The following is a 16,571-nucleotide window of genomic DNA, read 5'->3' on the forward strand; positions in this document are numbered from 1 at the left end:
TCACAATAACCCTGTAAGGTATGTTAAGCTGAGAGACTGTGACTAGCCCAAGGTCAGCCAGTGAGATTTGGGGATTTGAACCCTGGTCTCCCAAGTCCTCTTCCAACACTCTAACCACCATGCCACACTGGTGGTCATACTGCTTTCTGCGGAGACAGATGCAGCAGGATTGACTTATTACATTTTGAAATAAGCAAAAATAAAAGTGCATTGCCACCTAAAGAGGGGACTATTAAGTCTATAGTACAGAATTACCACATGGCGTCCTGATACCAAAATATGTTCTGTCTTTGGAAAATCTCCAGTAGTAGCTGAAAGAAATATGGATGGAGAGTTCAAAATGTTGGTCTTGAGATTTTGCTTTCACGCCTGCAAACGTTTTGGGGGCAGACATACTGCTTCGTTTCCAATTAGTGCATGTCCCCTAACTTCCTGCTGAAATCTTGTAACTTTTTATACCACAAATATTATGGGTTATTTAGTTATTTCTCCTACTTTTGTTGTGCTATAGCACAAGAGTGGCCTTCTGGACAGCAGTAATATGGGGGCATTGGGGAAGCATTGCAGAACAACTAGTAAAGTGGAATCATGTGCAGACAGTCCAGTATAAGGGTAGAAACACACTCAATGTTCTGCCAGTTCCAGTGCATCTCCACCTCTCTTTTCTGAAAATGGGAGCACACGATGCCAGTCAAACCCTGTCCCTTTTTACTGTACTTTTAAAAAGTACTTTAAAAAAATGCTTCAAAGAGATTTTGCAGCTGATTGGCAGATCAACCTGTTCCCCCTCCAGGTGTGGCCAATGGAAATATTTTGCTGTAGGCTACTAGTGTGCTTACAGCCTAAATCCATGACTATGGCCCTATCTGTATTATGTATTTAATGCACTAATATATCACTTTAAACAGTCATGCATTTCCAAAGCATCCTGAAAACTGTAGTTTGTGAAATGTACTGAGAGTTGTATTCCCTGCAAAGAGCTACAATTTCAGAGTGATTTAACAATCAATTCATCTTCCTGGGGAACTCTGGGAAGCAATGATTGTATAAAGTAGTATAATACTGCTTTAAATGCATAGTGCAGATGGGACCTAATGCACTATTATTGCATCAGTTGCATGTTGCAGAATACCTCCCACCAAAAAAAAAAAAAAAAGACTGGAAGGGCCCCCTTGATTGATTATGGCAAGACACAGAGAAGATGATGGTCTCTCTGTGGTACATTTCTGTAATAGATTCCACCACCACCATCTGCATATGATCAGAACATATTTTAAAACGATGAAAAGACATACAAGGTTTCATCCATTTTCATGGAATGTAATAAAACCCCTGAGATCAAGTTTTAATGAGTGAAATTTCTCAGGTCCAATTAATAATTTCTTCAAAATGAGAATGAGTATTCTGCAGAAGTAAATGGTGGTTGACCGTGGAGTGAATTGTTGTTGTGCAGATTTCTTGCTGTCATTCAATCAGAACCACTTTAAAAAATAAAGGTAGATAAACCAGGCACAAAATATAACATTTAACACATACAACAGTGGAGGAATGAAACAGAGTTATTTGCATAGCAAAAAAGGATTTTTTTTTTAAAAAAAGAAATGTTTTATTTCATAAAAAAACACTATCCAAAAATCACATAAATTTTTAACACCCAACCTTTGCAATCTTCACATTGCCATATAATGCCAATATCATATATTCTCTTAAGACAGAGTGTGTGCCCCATATACTGTTCTGTTAATAAAATTAACATTAACCACATCTCATTTTCATTTAAGGCATGGTATTAATGCTGGTTTGCTATTTCCCCCTTTATATCATACATCAGAAGTGAAGGAGCTCAGGTCTTGGGGCTGAAGGTGGCCCTCCAAGCCTCTCTGTGTGGCCCTGGAACTCTCCCCAGGCCACACCCCTCATTGACCTTACCAACTTTGCACCCCCCCTTAAGTGTTTTTGCATGGTCAGAATGTGCCCTTGAACTCTTGCCACTTGCCTGGATGGAGAACAGAAAGTATTTGTAAAACTAGCTTGCTATACAAAGGTAGCATTTACATTGTGGTCTTCAGAAGATTGCCCAGAAGGGAATGCAACTAGGGCTGAGTAAGGCTCCTCATGCCTGCCGTGCATAAAGGGTTGCATCCAATGCTAGCCTCAGAGCTATGGGATTCACTCCCCACAAGAGGCAGTGATGGCCACCAACTTGGATGGCTTTAAAAGCGGATAGAAAAATTAATGGAGGATATGGCTATTAATGGATGCTAACCCTGATGGCTATGTTCGGCCTCCACTGTTGGAGGCAGTATGCATCTGAATACCAGTTGCTGGAAACCACAGGAAGGGAGAGTGGTTTTGTCCTCAGGTCCTTGCTTGCCATAGAGAGCCAACACGGTGTAGTGGCTAGAGATTTGGAATAGGGCCCTGTACACCAGGGTTCAAATACTAACTCAGCCATGAAGCTTGGTGGATGACCTTTGGTGAGTCACAGTCTCTCAGCCTAAACTACTGCACAGAGTTGTTGTGAGGATTAAATTGAGAGGAAGGAGAACCATATACTCCACCTGGAGCTTCTTGGAGGAAACGTGGGATATACATGTAACAACAAATAAAGAGCCATCTGACTGGCCACTGTGAAAACATGATGTTGGACTAGATCCAGCAGGCTTTTCTTATGTGCTTAGTTCTACTCAGAAAAGACCCATTGAAATTAATGGGCATGACTAGCTTAGGTGTTATATTTATTTTGAGTATATATTTATTATACTCTGAGTATAACATAGTTGGAGACAATGGGCTCCTGCTGGGAGGTAGGGCGGGATACAAATGAAATAAATAAATAAACTAGGTTCACACTATACATTTATTCCACTGTAACAGTCATGGCTTCCCCCAAAGAATCCTGGGAAGTGTAGTTTGTGAAGGGTGCTGAGATTTGTTAGAAGACCCCCTCATAGAGCTACAATTCCAAGAGTGGTTTAATAATGAATTCCTCTTATCAGAGAACTCAGGGAGTTGCGAGTCTGTGAAGGGGATAGGGGTCTCCTTACAGTGCTCAGCACCCTTCACAAACTACGCTTCACAGGATTCTTTGGGGGAAGTCTTGATTGCTTCAAGTGGAATAATGGTGGAATAAATGTATGGTGTGAATGTGGTCTTAGCTGGATATAATCCAAACCTTTCTGCATCCCTCACTCTGCCTTGCAGCCATATAGATTCAATATAACTTTACTGTGTCAATAACCAACTCGGTTCCTGCTGATCTCTTCTTATTGCTCATCAAAGTTTATAATACCTTCTCTTTCCTGTTATGCTTTATGTAATTCTTTACTCTTTTTCTCTTAATCCCTTGTTATGCCAAACAATCTCAAACTGTCTCATTGAAAGCTGCCAAGGCATTGGAGCAAAATAAATATATAAATATTTTATCCCCTGCTGTCAGCTTGCAGAGGGTTCTCTGAGCTAGGAGTTGTGAAATCCTATGCACATTCCACAAAAACAACAAGCACAGAATGAAGTGATAGGTGCGGAATTAAATTTCCAGAGAATTTCAGCATTTAGTTTGTAATGTTTCTAGCCCATATGGGTGCAAATATAGGCTTGAGAGGATGCAAGAGCCAGCAAGTTGTAGCAGAGAGTGTCTGATGGAGAAGATTTGGCTTCAAATCCCTCTTTAGCTGTGAAGCTCACTTGGTCATCTTGGGCCAGTCAATCTCTTTCTCTGCCTAGCCTACCTCACAGGGTTGTTATAAGGGTGAAATGCAGAAGGGAAAGAAACACTGAAGAAGGGTGGGATAAAATGTACCATATAAATGCCTAGTCAAACTCAGAATCCAAAGAGGTGATTGCACAAGGGTCAAGCTAGACACAGGTGGCCATGCTCATTTTTTCATGTGTCTGCCCTGCTCATGTCTGGAAAAAAAGTACCTTCAGGGTATAGATTGCATATTCAAAGCCTCAGCACATGGGGTGTATGAACATGTGCATAGGGCCTTTGGGGAGAGGCCATAGCTCAATGGAAGCCCATCTGCTTTGCATGTAGAAGTTCCCAGGTTCAACCCTGGCATTTCCAGGTAGGGCTGGGAATGTCCCCAATCTGAAACCAGGGAGAGCCGCTGGATGTGTAGACAATCCTGAGCTATATGGACCAATGGACTGACTCGGTATAACCAGTGGAGACTAGTGGGTCCAATGTCACTGGGGCAGTGAATCCACTCTGGGTTTTGGTCTGAATTTTCAAGGAGCTGTCCAAGATGCTGTAGACAACTCCTTGAAAGTCCAGACTAAATCCTAGAGCGGATTCACTGCCTCACTGACATCAGAGCCACCAGTCTCCATCGGGTATAAGGCAGCTTTCTGTGTTCCTGTGTGCTAGGGCAGCCAGATGCAAAAGAAGACAAGACTCTTGCACCTTTAACGGTTATGTTGAGGCCCAACTTTACAAAGGACAGCGGTCCCTGTGAGAGTCCTCTGTTTGTCTGAGGGGCTGTGTCCACAGTCCAAGTCCAATTTAAAGAGAAAGAATCCTAAGAAGGAAAAGCCAGGAGAGCCTTGAAGTTGCCTATCGACAGTTAGCACTTGGACAGCAGACTGAGCAGGCACACCAGTTACCTGGCAGGCACTGTCTCCACCACTATAATGAGATCTATTGTATTTCTATTTAAATTATAGCATTTTTTCCCTAAATGTGCGTCTTTACATACAAGTAAACACATGCATATTATATGCTCATCTGAGTCCTCATATGTCCTCTTTTTTGGGGGGGGTAATGCATTCCTCCCCCCCAAGTGATCTGTTTTTTTTTCTTTCAAGTTTCTAAACATTCCCTTTTTTCTCCCCCTCCCCTGCACCAAAGGGACCAACAGCCTCTTGTTTTCTTATTGTTGCTTGTTGGTTCTGGACCCATAGTCTTTTCCATCCCTTTTGTGGCCTACCTTGCCTTCCCTGTGCTCCCCTAAGAAAAGTCATCCTGAAGGCTGCCATCTCTGGGTGGCCTTTGGAACCCCTTGTGAAGCCCATGCAGTGTCAGATTTGGCAGCTTTCCCTACCCTTTCCCTCACCTCTCTTTTCCTCCGCCTCCTCTTCTGTATGTTCTTTGGTGTCTGCGTGACCTTGCAGTTGTGTGAAACTTCACCTGTTGAGGTGACAATTGAGGGTGTGTGGAAGAATCAAAGCCTTACTTATGGTCTCTTCCCAGTCTCTTTTTCACAGAAAATATATCCAGATAGAACAAAGAAAACAGAGAGCAGCATTGACCCGCTAGTTCAGGGGTGGGGAACCTGTGGCTCTCCAAATGTTCTTTGACCTCCTCTCCCATCAGCCTCATCTGGCATGGTCAATAGTCAGGGCTGATTTCTTACATGTTATTATTTTTAATGATTTTATTTCTTATATTTACTTCCTGCCTTTCCCGCAAGGAGCTCAAGGTGGTGTACATGGTTCTTCCCTCCTGGTTTTATCCTCACAACAACCCTGTGAGGTTGGTTAGGCTAAGAGACGGTGACTGGTCCAAGGTCACCCAGTAAGTGTCAAGGCTAAGTGGGGATTTGAACCCTGTTCTCCCAGGTCATAGTCCAATACCGTAACCATTACACCACACTGGCTCTAATTATATGAAATGAATCTTTAGTGCTCAAAGCCATAGGCTACCACAATTCATCACATGTAAAAAAAAAAAAATTAAAATACAAGTCATATTTCAAGATACACTGACTCACCTCATAACTTAATGGATAAGTATTACAGCCAGAATGGCGCTGGGGCACAACCCACTCGCCCCACAAAGTTTTTTTTTCGTGTCTAGCTCTACGTTTCCCCACAGCTAGAGCAAATTTTGCCACTTGGGTAGTTATAATGTATTGTTGCCTGCTAGCAGAATACGTATCTGCTCCAGGAAAGAACTATTGGACAAGGAGCGAAGGATTTAGGAAAGAAATTTAAGCCTTGGGGACCTGTATAGGGGGCAGCTTAGTAAATAATGTACAATGTCCTCAACGTCACCAGATTCACACTTGGAGTTGTAGTCCAAAAACATATGGAGGGTCACAGGGTACTCAGCCTTTCAACCCATTAGTTGAAGGCCAATGGATATGGCTGGCTGCCCATTACCTACTGGGCTAAGATCAAGGTGCCGTGTTTGGTGTATAAAGCCCTATAAAGTTTGGGACCAGGATACCTAAAAGATCATCTCAACCATTATATGTCTCATCCATCACTGTACTCTGCGGGTGAGGGCATCTCATCAGGACGTCCGTTCCGCACAACATAGGAATTGGGCCTTTAGTGTTGTGGCATTGACCCTTTGGACTTTCCTCTCCTTAAATATTAGGCACCATCTGTGTTGTGTTTTCGATGCCTACTCAAGACCTCCTTCTTCCAACAAGCCTTTTAAAGTAGAGATCTTTCCCAGTCTGCATCTGTATTGGCATTGCTTGTAGATGTTTCAACAGGGTATGTTTGTCGGCCTGGGCTTCTTTGGGAGGAAATATGGGATGTACATTTAATGAAACAAACAAATGAGTAGAGACACTGAGCCATCTAATCAGGTTTGAGCATCAGCTACCCACTTTTCCCAATTAAACACTGGCAAAGTCTAGGCTTGTCACCCTCAGGGCCAGCACCAGTCTTTGGAAGGCCGTTGGCATGGTGCCAACAGTGGGCCTCCAATACTCCCACCAACAAGGCCAGGACCAAGCCCTGCTTGTGGTAGTTGTGGTGGTGGCCACCATGTGCTTCCTCTGCCACTGCTGCACCACTTTACCATTGTCCACTGGAGCTCCAGACATGCTTCAGTGGTTAGACAGGCAGCAGCACTCTGGAATGGGAGCTCAGCTCAGCTAAGCTCTCATCTGTGGTGGCTGCCTGCCATCATAAGTTAAAATGTAATTCCCTGGACTTATTTCATAGATCTATGGGTCAGGGCAGGTGAGGTCTTGCTGGTGGCGCAGCCACCGAGCGCTGGTTAGTGTTGACCCGTGACTACGGTTACCATCATTTTGTCATTTCAAAAAGAGTACATTTGGCTTCGATCAGTGAAAAGTAAGAGTATGCTGTTGCACCATCTCAAAAAGAGTACATGTACTCTTAAAAGAGTACTGTTGGTAACTCCACCCATGACAGGGCCTTTTCAGTTGTGACTTCCTATTTGTGGAATACCTTCCCCAGCGAGGTGCATCTGTCTCCTTCATTACTGACTTTCAGTAGGAATTTAAAAACATTCCTATTTATGAAGGCATCTGATAGCTGAAGAAGACTGTTCCTAACAACCTGAAGATCACTGGATGGAAGAATGTCTTTATCTGTAAATGTTTTTAGAGTGTTTTTACCTGTAATAGTTTTTAGATTGCTTTTTGTTGCTGTTGTTTAAAAGTTGTGTTGATGTGTTGTTGGCTTGGGATTCTTCAGGAGGAAGGCTAGGATTTAAATTCAATAAACAATAAAATAATAATTTTGGATAATTTAAAATGGTGGGCGACTACCACATGGGAGCTGAGGCAGTCTCCCATTCAAAAGCACAGCACCGCTGCCTGCTTCTGAAATGCATTCAAGGTCCTGGTGAGAAGGGTGTTGAATGGGAGCCAGCTTGGGTCCAGAAGGAACCCTTCCAAGTCTCTGGGGCCCTTGACCAGTCCCTAACTTGGCCAACAGCTGGCATTGGGCCTGGTTATTTTTTTGTACCCCTCTGCCCTTAACATCAAGAGAGCCAGTGTGATGTTGTAGCTGGAGTTTTGGACTAGGACCTGGGAGAACAGCTTTCAATCCCCACTCAGCCACTGGGTGGCCCTGGGCCAGTCACAGTCTCTCCGACTAACCTCCCTCTCAGGGTTGTTGTAAGAATAAAATGGAAAGGAGAACCATGTCTGCCACTGTGAACTCCTTAGAAGAACGGTGGGACATAAATGTAATGACAAAATGAATAAAAACTTGAGATGCAGAAAATTCAAGTGACAAAGCTTTGTTTACTGGCATGGGGAATGTTTCCCAGCTTAACTTCTGAGTGCCAGGCTGCTGTCAAAGGCAGATAGTAAAAAGGCTGGTAACTATGGTAAGAAATACATGTTCTTACCTTGGGAGGCACCTAAGAAGACGTTCATAATTTCAGTTTGGAAGCCTAATGCTGCATTCTGGAAATGCATTTACTAGCGAGCGAGTCCCACTGAACACAGAGGAACTTACTTCCAAGTTAGCATTCTCCAGGTTGCACCATAAGCATACAAGATACCTATTTTGCCATTATGTATGTGGTAGTATCTTCTTCATGAGCATGAAAGAAATAGTCTTTCCACTGAGAGGTACGCATGTGTGCATGCTCCATTGGTGTGCTAAAGATGTTCAAGATGTTCAAGCAGTGCAAACTTACAATTTTCCGTCTGGATGTTTCTATGAATTAGGTTCTATCTGGCGTTCCTTAATTGCCAAACTTCCTAATGGAAGAAGGATTTATTGCCTAGGGGTGAATTGACGTGGGTGGTCAGCAAGACCACCTCAATGCTGTGAATCCAGTGTGGTCCATGCCTGGCCATCTGTATGTGCCCCACTGTGCCTTTGGCACATCAGTTGGTGGATGAAAGCTTGGCCACATGTTTCCATGCATACCTGTAAAGTAATTGTTACATCCGCGTGACTCAGCTGGCCTCATGCTCTGTTGTACCTCTTTTTGCCATCTCGGGTATAAAATGCCATTGAAGAAAATGCCCTTATGGAGAGTGAAAAGGAAGCTGCCCAAACCATGTGTCAACTCGAAAGAATTGGCCACCGTCAGTCAATGTTGGGAAAAGTCTTGATCTTTTGATGGTTATGGTCCTTGAATGTTCTTTTTAAAAAAAAGAGCTCAAAAAACATTGCCCTATCATCATAGGCTTCAGAACAATTCAGCATTGTCTCATCATCACTCATCATATATAATACATTCAAAAGTAGATGGCATGGAAAAGAGAGTGATTGCAAAGAATAAATTAAACTGAAATCCAATCTATCAATTCATATATTATAACAGATTATAATTTCCAAAGAAAACTGAAAACTGAAAGTATATTTATTTATTTTATTTTATTTATATATTTGATTTATATCCCGCCCTTCCTCCCAGCAGGACCCCAGGGCAGCAAACAAAAGCACTAAAAACACTTTAAAACATCATAAAAATAGACTTTAAAATACATTAAAACAAAACATCTTTAAAAATATTTTTTAAAGAAAGAAGCTAAAACATATTAAAAAGCAATTCCAACGCAGACTGGGATAAGGTCTCAACTTAAAAGTATACAAATATACAAAAATATACAAAAATGCATGTATATAAAATAAAATAGACAAACAGAAAAAAGGGGGGAATAGAAAAGTAAAAGAAACAATAATAGCAAGAGCTAATTTAAGAAGAAACAGTATTTCTTGATGGTTCTTGAGTCTTAAAGAGTTCACCCATCAGTCTTTTCTGGGGAAGGACAATGTTATGTATGTATAGCTAGAAAACTACCCCTCTCAGGGCCTCTGCTGTTTTGCATGGATCATCTGTGGAGTGGGGAGGGGAGGATCACATGCACACTGTATGTATGTGTATGTGATATGGGTGCATGCTCTGGCACTCTGGTGTCTGTGTAATGTATGTGTGTGTATGGTGCGAGCACATGCATGCCAGCTGTGGGATGACCATACCCACCTTTGGGCCATGGCCACTGCTGGCATGCAGTCCCTGAAAGGGTTTCATGGGAGTGATGTGACCCTCGAGCCCAAAGAGGTTAGCCGCCCCTGCTATAAGGAGAATGCTGACACATTTGACTTTATTCCAATCTGATTGCTCTTACATATACAGGAAAAATTTGGAATGATGGTGCTGAGATGTGGAGCACAGAGACATGGCTTTATAGATCGCTTGGAGGGACAGAACAAAATCTGAATAAGGAATGCAGGAGGGGAGAAAGCCAGAAAATGGTAGTTATGGGAGAGGCCAAGAGGGACAGGCAAAGTTCCACTCACTCTTGCCTCTGGCACCATCCCCCATTGGAATGTGGCCCCCAGATTGTTGTCCATAATGGAATGTGGCCCCCTGGCTGTAAAAGCCCTCCCCTGTTAAAGAGAAATAGAGCTGAATATCATCAGTGTACTGATGGTTCCATGCTCCAACTTATTATTATTATTATTGTTGTTGTTGTCGTCATCATCATCATCATCATCATTACATTTCTTACCTGTCCTTCACTAGCAGCTCCCAAGGTGGGTCACAACAGTAAAAAATATTTAAATACAGTTTAAAACAAATCACATTCACAACAAGAGAAGGTCTTAAAAATATATCTCTCAACTGTAAATGCCAAGCATCAAAATCTCCTGACGTCTCTCTCAAGTGTCAAAACCTCCATATATCCCTCAAGGATTAAAATCTCCTAAGGACCACTCCTGATTTAGACCAAATGTTAGGCAGGGCTTCCTGACAGTAGAAGCTGTTTGTCAGTGGAACAGATTGTCTCCGGAGGCAGTGAACTCTCCATTGCTAAAGGTTTTTAAGCAGAAGTTGGAGGCCACCTATCAGGGATGATGTAGTGTAGGTGTCCGGCACCTTTGACTCTCAAGATGTTGCTGAACTACAACTGTCATCAGCCCCTGCAAGCATGGCCAGTGGCCAGGGATGATGGGAGTTGTAGTTCAGCAACACCTGGAGGGCCAAAGATGCATCACACCTGTCGTAGCAGATTTCCTGCACCAGCCTTTCTCATAGGAAACACACAGAGACACATTGAGCCAAACTGCAAAGTGTCCAACCCAATTTTTAGTTTACAAAACCAGGAATAAATGCATATCCAATGGCATAATCATTACAAAAAAAGCAGCTCAGCAATTGCCAACCAATTTTCTGCAAAACCTGCATTAAAAAAGGGGAAATTAATAACATTCTCTAAGCTGATCATTCTTTTTCAGAATGCAGAGATGTTTATGTTGCATGCTGGTGCCCTCTGCTGACCTTACCCTTGCATGCTACTTTGATAGTCTTGTGCATTTGCATGTATGGCCACATGGGTGCTTGTTTTTCCTTTGCTCCAGCTGCGACTATATAGCGCAGTCCCGTGCATGTCCACTCATAATGAAGTCCCACCATATTCAAATGTAGTTTGCTCCAAGTAAGTGTGTTTAGCATTCCAGCCAGTGTGGTGGAATGGTTAGAGAGTTGAACTAGGACCTAGGAAATCCCCACTCAGCCTTGAAGCTCACTACATGAACTTGCGCCAGCCACTGTCTTTCAGCCTAATCTACCTTCCAGGGTTGTTATGAGGATGAGATGTGGAGGGGGGAAATTATGAATGCCACCTTGAGCTCCTTGGAGGAAAGGTGGGATAAAAATGTAACAAATAAGGAAATAATAAATAAATCCAGTGCATGCTTGCAGGTGAGAGGCTGTGCTGCCCCATTGACAGAGACACTTATAAGGACGAGCTGGTGCCCAAGAGTTTATTCCTGCTCTGTCTGACATTTTTGTGCCTTTGGCAGGAACATAGATATATTTGGCTTTTAGTCTTTGTTGTTTTTGTTATGTGCCTTCAAGTCGATTACGACTTATGGTGACCCTATGAATCAGCGACCTCCAAGAACATCTGTCATGAACCACCCTGTTCAGATCTTGTAAGTTCAGGTCTGTGGCTTCCTTTATGGAATCAATCCATCTCTTGTTTGGCCTTCCTCTTTTTCTACTCCCTGCTGTTTTTCCCAGCATTATTGTCTTTCCTAGTGAATCATGTCTTCTCATTATGTGTCCAAAGTATGATAACCTCAGTTTTATCATTTTGGCTTCCAGTGACAGTTCTGGTTTAATTTGTTCTAACTCCCAATTATTTGTCTTTTTCGTAGTCCATTTTCATGGTAAGAGGTATTCAGAGGTGGTTTACCATTGCCTTCCTCTGAGTCTGGATGCATCTTAGTCTGGTGTCTCAGCTTTGACCATTCCGCCATGGGTGCCCCTGCTAGGAGTCTAGCCTCTTGGTCTAGATGCCTGATGGCATTGCTCTCAGCTTCTTCAGCACTCTCAAACCCCTTCACCACGTTAAGGTGTGATGGACTATAGCTAGGGGTAGAGCATCCGCCTTTCATGCAGAAGGTCCCTGGTTCAATCTCCAGCCTCTAAAGGTAGAGCAGGTGGAGACTTCTGTCTGAAAGCTGGAAGACCTGCTGCCAGTCAGGGTAGATACTACTGAGCTAGATGGACCAGTGATCTGACTTAGTAAGTGGCAGCTTCCTGTGTTTTGTTTAAACGTTAGGATTTTGTTTTAAACATTTGTAAGTTGTATTGTTAAAAGAATTGTATTTTAAAGTAAATATATCAATATTTTACATGAACATAAGAACATAAGAACATAAGAAGAGCCTGCTGGATCAGGCCAGTGGCCCATCTAGTCCAGCAGCCTGTTCTCACAGTGACCAACCAGGTGCCTGGGGGAAGCCCGCAAGCAGGACCCGAGTGCAAGAACACTCTCCCCTCCTGAGGCTTCCGGCAGGCTTGTTCAGAAGTACGTCTCATTGTCCTAAAAGGTGCTTACTCCTGAGAGGCTGAGCACAGAGGCCAAAGAGCAATTGGCTCCCAACCCCAGCAAAAAATGAAGAAAAAAAAGGTACTCCCAAGCAAATAGAATTGTCACCTTAGTGTCCAACCAGGAAGCAGTACTAGGAAACAAGAGATAACAAACAGATGGTTTCAGAGACTTGGTAGCTCTAGGCCACCTTGACATCGAATGTCAGGGTCATGAGATGCCATCCTGATTCTACACAGCAACTTTCAATCTTGTCTCAGTGGTCATTGCATTGCATTGTGTGGCATGTACCCTTTTGCTTGCCTGTCTTGAAAACAGGCTTCAGGGGTTGAGGTGGAGTGAATCCTCAAGGCTGCAATCCTCAAGACACACTTACCTGGGAGCAGGGGTGTAGTCATCCAGGGTCATGGGGGGGGTCATAGACCTCTTACTTTTTTGGGAGCAGGGTCCCAGTGAGGTCCCCATATACGAGCTAATCATCATGAAATGGGAGCATGTTACCCACTGAGATGATTCCTTGTCTTTTCATGCTGATTGGAGCCAGTCAGAGTGAAAGGAAGTGGGCCAACCACTGAGAAGACTCTTCCCTGTAGCTAACACACAGTCTCCCCTTTCAGGGTGATTGGCTTTTAGGGATGCTTGTTGTAGTGGAGTGTGGACTCACAGATGACTCAGAGAATAAGGGAGAGAAGGAAAAGTGGAAAGGGAGTGTGGCTATGACTACAGTAGGGCCCCACTCATACTGCGGGTTATGTTCCAGACCCCCGCCTAAACAAAGCCAGCCAAAAAGCGGAACTCATTCAATAGAATGGCACCTGACGCCCAAAAAATGCCTTAAAAGTGGAACAAGCGCCATATGAGTGGGGTCTTACTCTAATTGAAAGCCGCTATATTAGCAGAACGCCAAAAAGCGGGGCCTTACTGTATCATGAAGGGACCCTGCACTTCTCAATTTGCTACTACTGGGGCCCATTGAGACTGATAGGTCAGAAATTGAGGAGTCCCACAGGAAACAGAGCCAGAGCCAATTATAGGCAGAGCCAACTAATTCTACTCTTGCCATCTGACCTTCTCCCCCCACCTCCCACCCACTGAGCTCTACAATGGCAACACTGAGACTAAAGAGGAGGAGGTTGACAGCTACCACCACCCCCTGGACTGGTGGTAAGAAAGCAGGCAGGTGGGCCTGGAGGAATCAAGACTACGTTTGGTGGGGCAGTTGCCCTCATGGACTAGCCTCCACTGCCTGGGAGTAAGTCCCTTTGAACTCAACAGGGCTTAATTCTGAACTGGCATGTATGGTAGTGCACTGCACACCCCAGAATGTCCTGACTGCATGCATCAGCTTGTGTTCTGATTATTGATTTAAATGTCTTGTTCTGCATCTCAATCCTGATTTGCGCCAGGCGGTCCTTCTGGGCTGGCTGGCTCCTCTTCCTCTCTGTACAGGAGTGATGTCACATGACAACTTGCTCACAATGGGTGTTATTCAGGCATACTTTTAATAGGACTTTTAAGACTCCCTAAGGAGACAGAACCATTCTAGAGCAGCCGAAACTTAAATAATAAAACTTAAAAGGTACATGTAAACCTTTGCACCGAGCAAGTCAATAGAATACCAGAGCTTGGAAGATTACTTTTAAAAAGTAGTAAATTACAGTTACAATTACATGGTCCAAAAAAGTAGTAATTACCGCTACAATTACAACCACTCTGAAAGTAACTGATTACTTTTTCTCAGAAGTAATAATTACAATTACATTGTTACTTTTTAAAAAACAAAACACCTACAAGGTGCTGGCCTTGGCTGCTGCACATCTAAGTAGCCTAAAACAACATTAAAAATAAACGCACACATACAGAGTTAGAATAATTCTTTTTATCCATAAGATAGCAATGGTGGACTCTCCGCTTGTAAGGGAGGCGGGGAGGGAGGCAGAGGCCACTACTCAGATCTTTGTATGTCAAACCAAGTGCAACCCCCCCTCAGCCAGCCAGCATAATCTTTCTCACTTAACCACCTCCCAGACCCTGCCCTGCCACCAACTAAGGGACACTCACCCAAGCAAACATTTTCCCAAGATGCAAAAAAGTTAAAATACTGCAAATGCAGCACAGTAGCCAGAGAGGGTGGTGGAGGCCACTTTGTGTGCCAAGTGCAAACACAGTATACACACACACACACGTGTCATCTTTCACCTCCACAGTTTTTTATCTCCATTCTGCTGCTGCCTCCTTCTCCTCCTTTATCCAAGTTCTTGCCCTCCGGCTCCTTTTCCCCTCCATTCCATTCTTCACCACCACCATCCATTTTTTTAAACAATTGTTTTCTCCACTCCACCCTGTCTCTCACTCTCTACCTCCCCCCTCGTCGCCTCCTACTCACCCACAGAGCATGAGGGAAGAGCGACGCTGCTCAGAAGCCCAGTTTGAGGCACATGATTTTCATCCACAAATCAGAGGAGCAAAAGATTTCCCCTGCTTGCCCCTGCAAGTAATGCCCAAAAGTAATGCTGGAAACATTACAATTACTCTACAAAAGTAATAAAATTACTCTTCATTCTATTACAATCAAAATGTAAAGGAATCACCCACTCGTTCCTCAAAAAAGTAATGAATTACAAGTAATTCATTACTTGTGACTACTTACTTCCAAGCTCTGTAGAATACTACCTGCTTGCTTTTTCTTATGTCTTTTTCCTTAAGCCTGTAGGAATGCAGGAAGCTGCCATATAATGAGAGAGCCCTTGGTCCATCTAGGTCAGTATATTGTCTACATTGACTGGCAGCAGCTTTCCAGGATTTCAGGCAGAAATCTTTCCCAGCCATATGTGGAGATGGCAGGGATTGAACCTGCTGCCTTCTGCATGCAAAGCAGATGCTCTATCACTGAGCTACAGCCCTACCTCAAAAATGAACAGAGGAAATCCAACCTTGATTCTCCAGGCCCCCTTCCTTCCTTCCTACTTACAACCACTCTAGATGGTGGCCCTGGCTGTCAACCTCCTCCTCCTCCTTAGTCTCTGGCTCTCCGCAGAGAAGGTGCCTTCAAGTTACAGGAAGCCAGATTTTGGCTGAACATCAGGAAGAAGTGGTACGACAATGGAACCAATTACCTAGAGAGGTAGTGGGCTCTCTGACACTGGAGGCATTCAAGAGGCAGCTGGCAGCCACCTGCCTCTTATGCTTTAAGTTGGATTCCTGCATTGAGGCCCCTTCCAACTCTAGTATTCTATGACTCTATAAAGCAGCACCCAGCAGCATTGAGCTCTTCTGCTCTTGGCCAGGAGAGTGGGGGGGGAGACACTGCCATCTTCCTATGTCCCCTCTCAACCATATGTTTAATTGGGGCTTAATTAAATATTAGCCCCGCCCTCAAATTGATTTGAGGCTGGCTCCAGCATGGGTGTTTCCTGGGTTGGGGATGATCCTGAACCCTGGATCGGGGCCCTGGACCAGCTGTGCAAATATTATATGGAGATATTATATGGAAAGTTTGACGATTGCATGTGTAGAATAGTTTAGCTTGGCTGAGCGTTACAAACTGATTGTGTGGTGCGTGTCCTATGCCTTGGTTTGTTGTTATGTGCCGTCAAGTCGATTTTGACTTATGGCAACCCTATGAATCAGCGCCCTCCAGTAGCATCTGTTGTAAACCACCCTGTTCAGATCTTGTAAGTTCAGGTCTGGCTTCCGTTATGAAATCAATCCATCTCTTCTTTGGCCTTCCTCTTTTTCTACTCCTTTCTATTTTTCCCAGCGTTATTGTCTTTCCTAGTGAATCAGGTCTTCTCATTATGTGTCCAAAGTATGATAAGCTCAGTTTCATCATTTTAGCTTCTAGTGATAGTTCTGGTTTAATTTGTTCTAACACCCAATTATTTGTCTTTTTCGCAGTCCGTGGTATCCGCAAAGCTCTCCTCCAACACCACATTTCAAATGAGTTGATATGCCTTGCTTATCCACGTTATAAAATGTCACACTCAGTCTTGGGATAAACATTGATTAAATCTTTTAATAGGAAAAGTGCAAATGGAGTCACCAAGAATGTTATGAAAC

The sequence above is a fragment of the Rhineura floridana genome, chromosome 12 (genome assembly GCF_030035675.1).
Source record: "Rhineura floridana isolate rRhiFlo1 chromosome 12, rRhiFlo1.hap2, whole genome shotgun sequence".
NCBI classification, from domain to species: domain Eukaryota; kingdom Metazoa; phylum Chordata; class Lepidosauria; order Squamata; family Rhineuridae; genus Rhineura; species Rhineura floridana.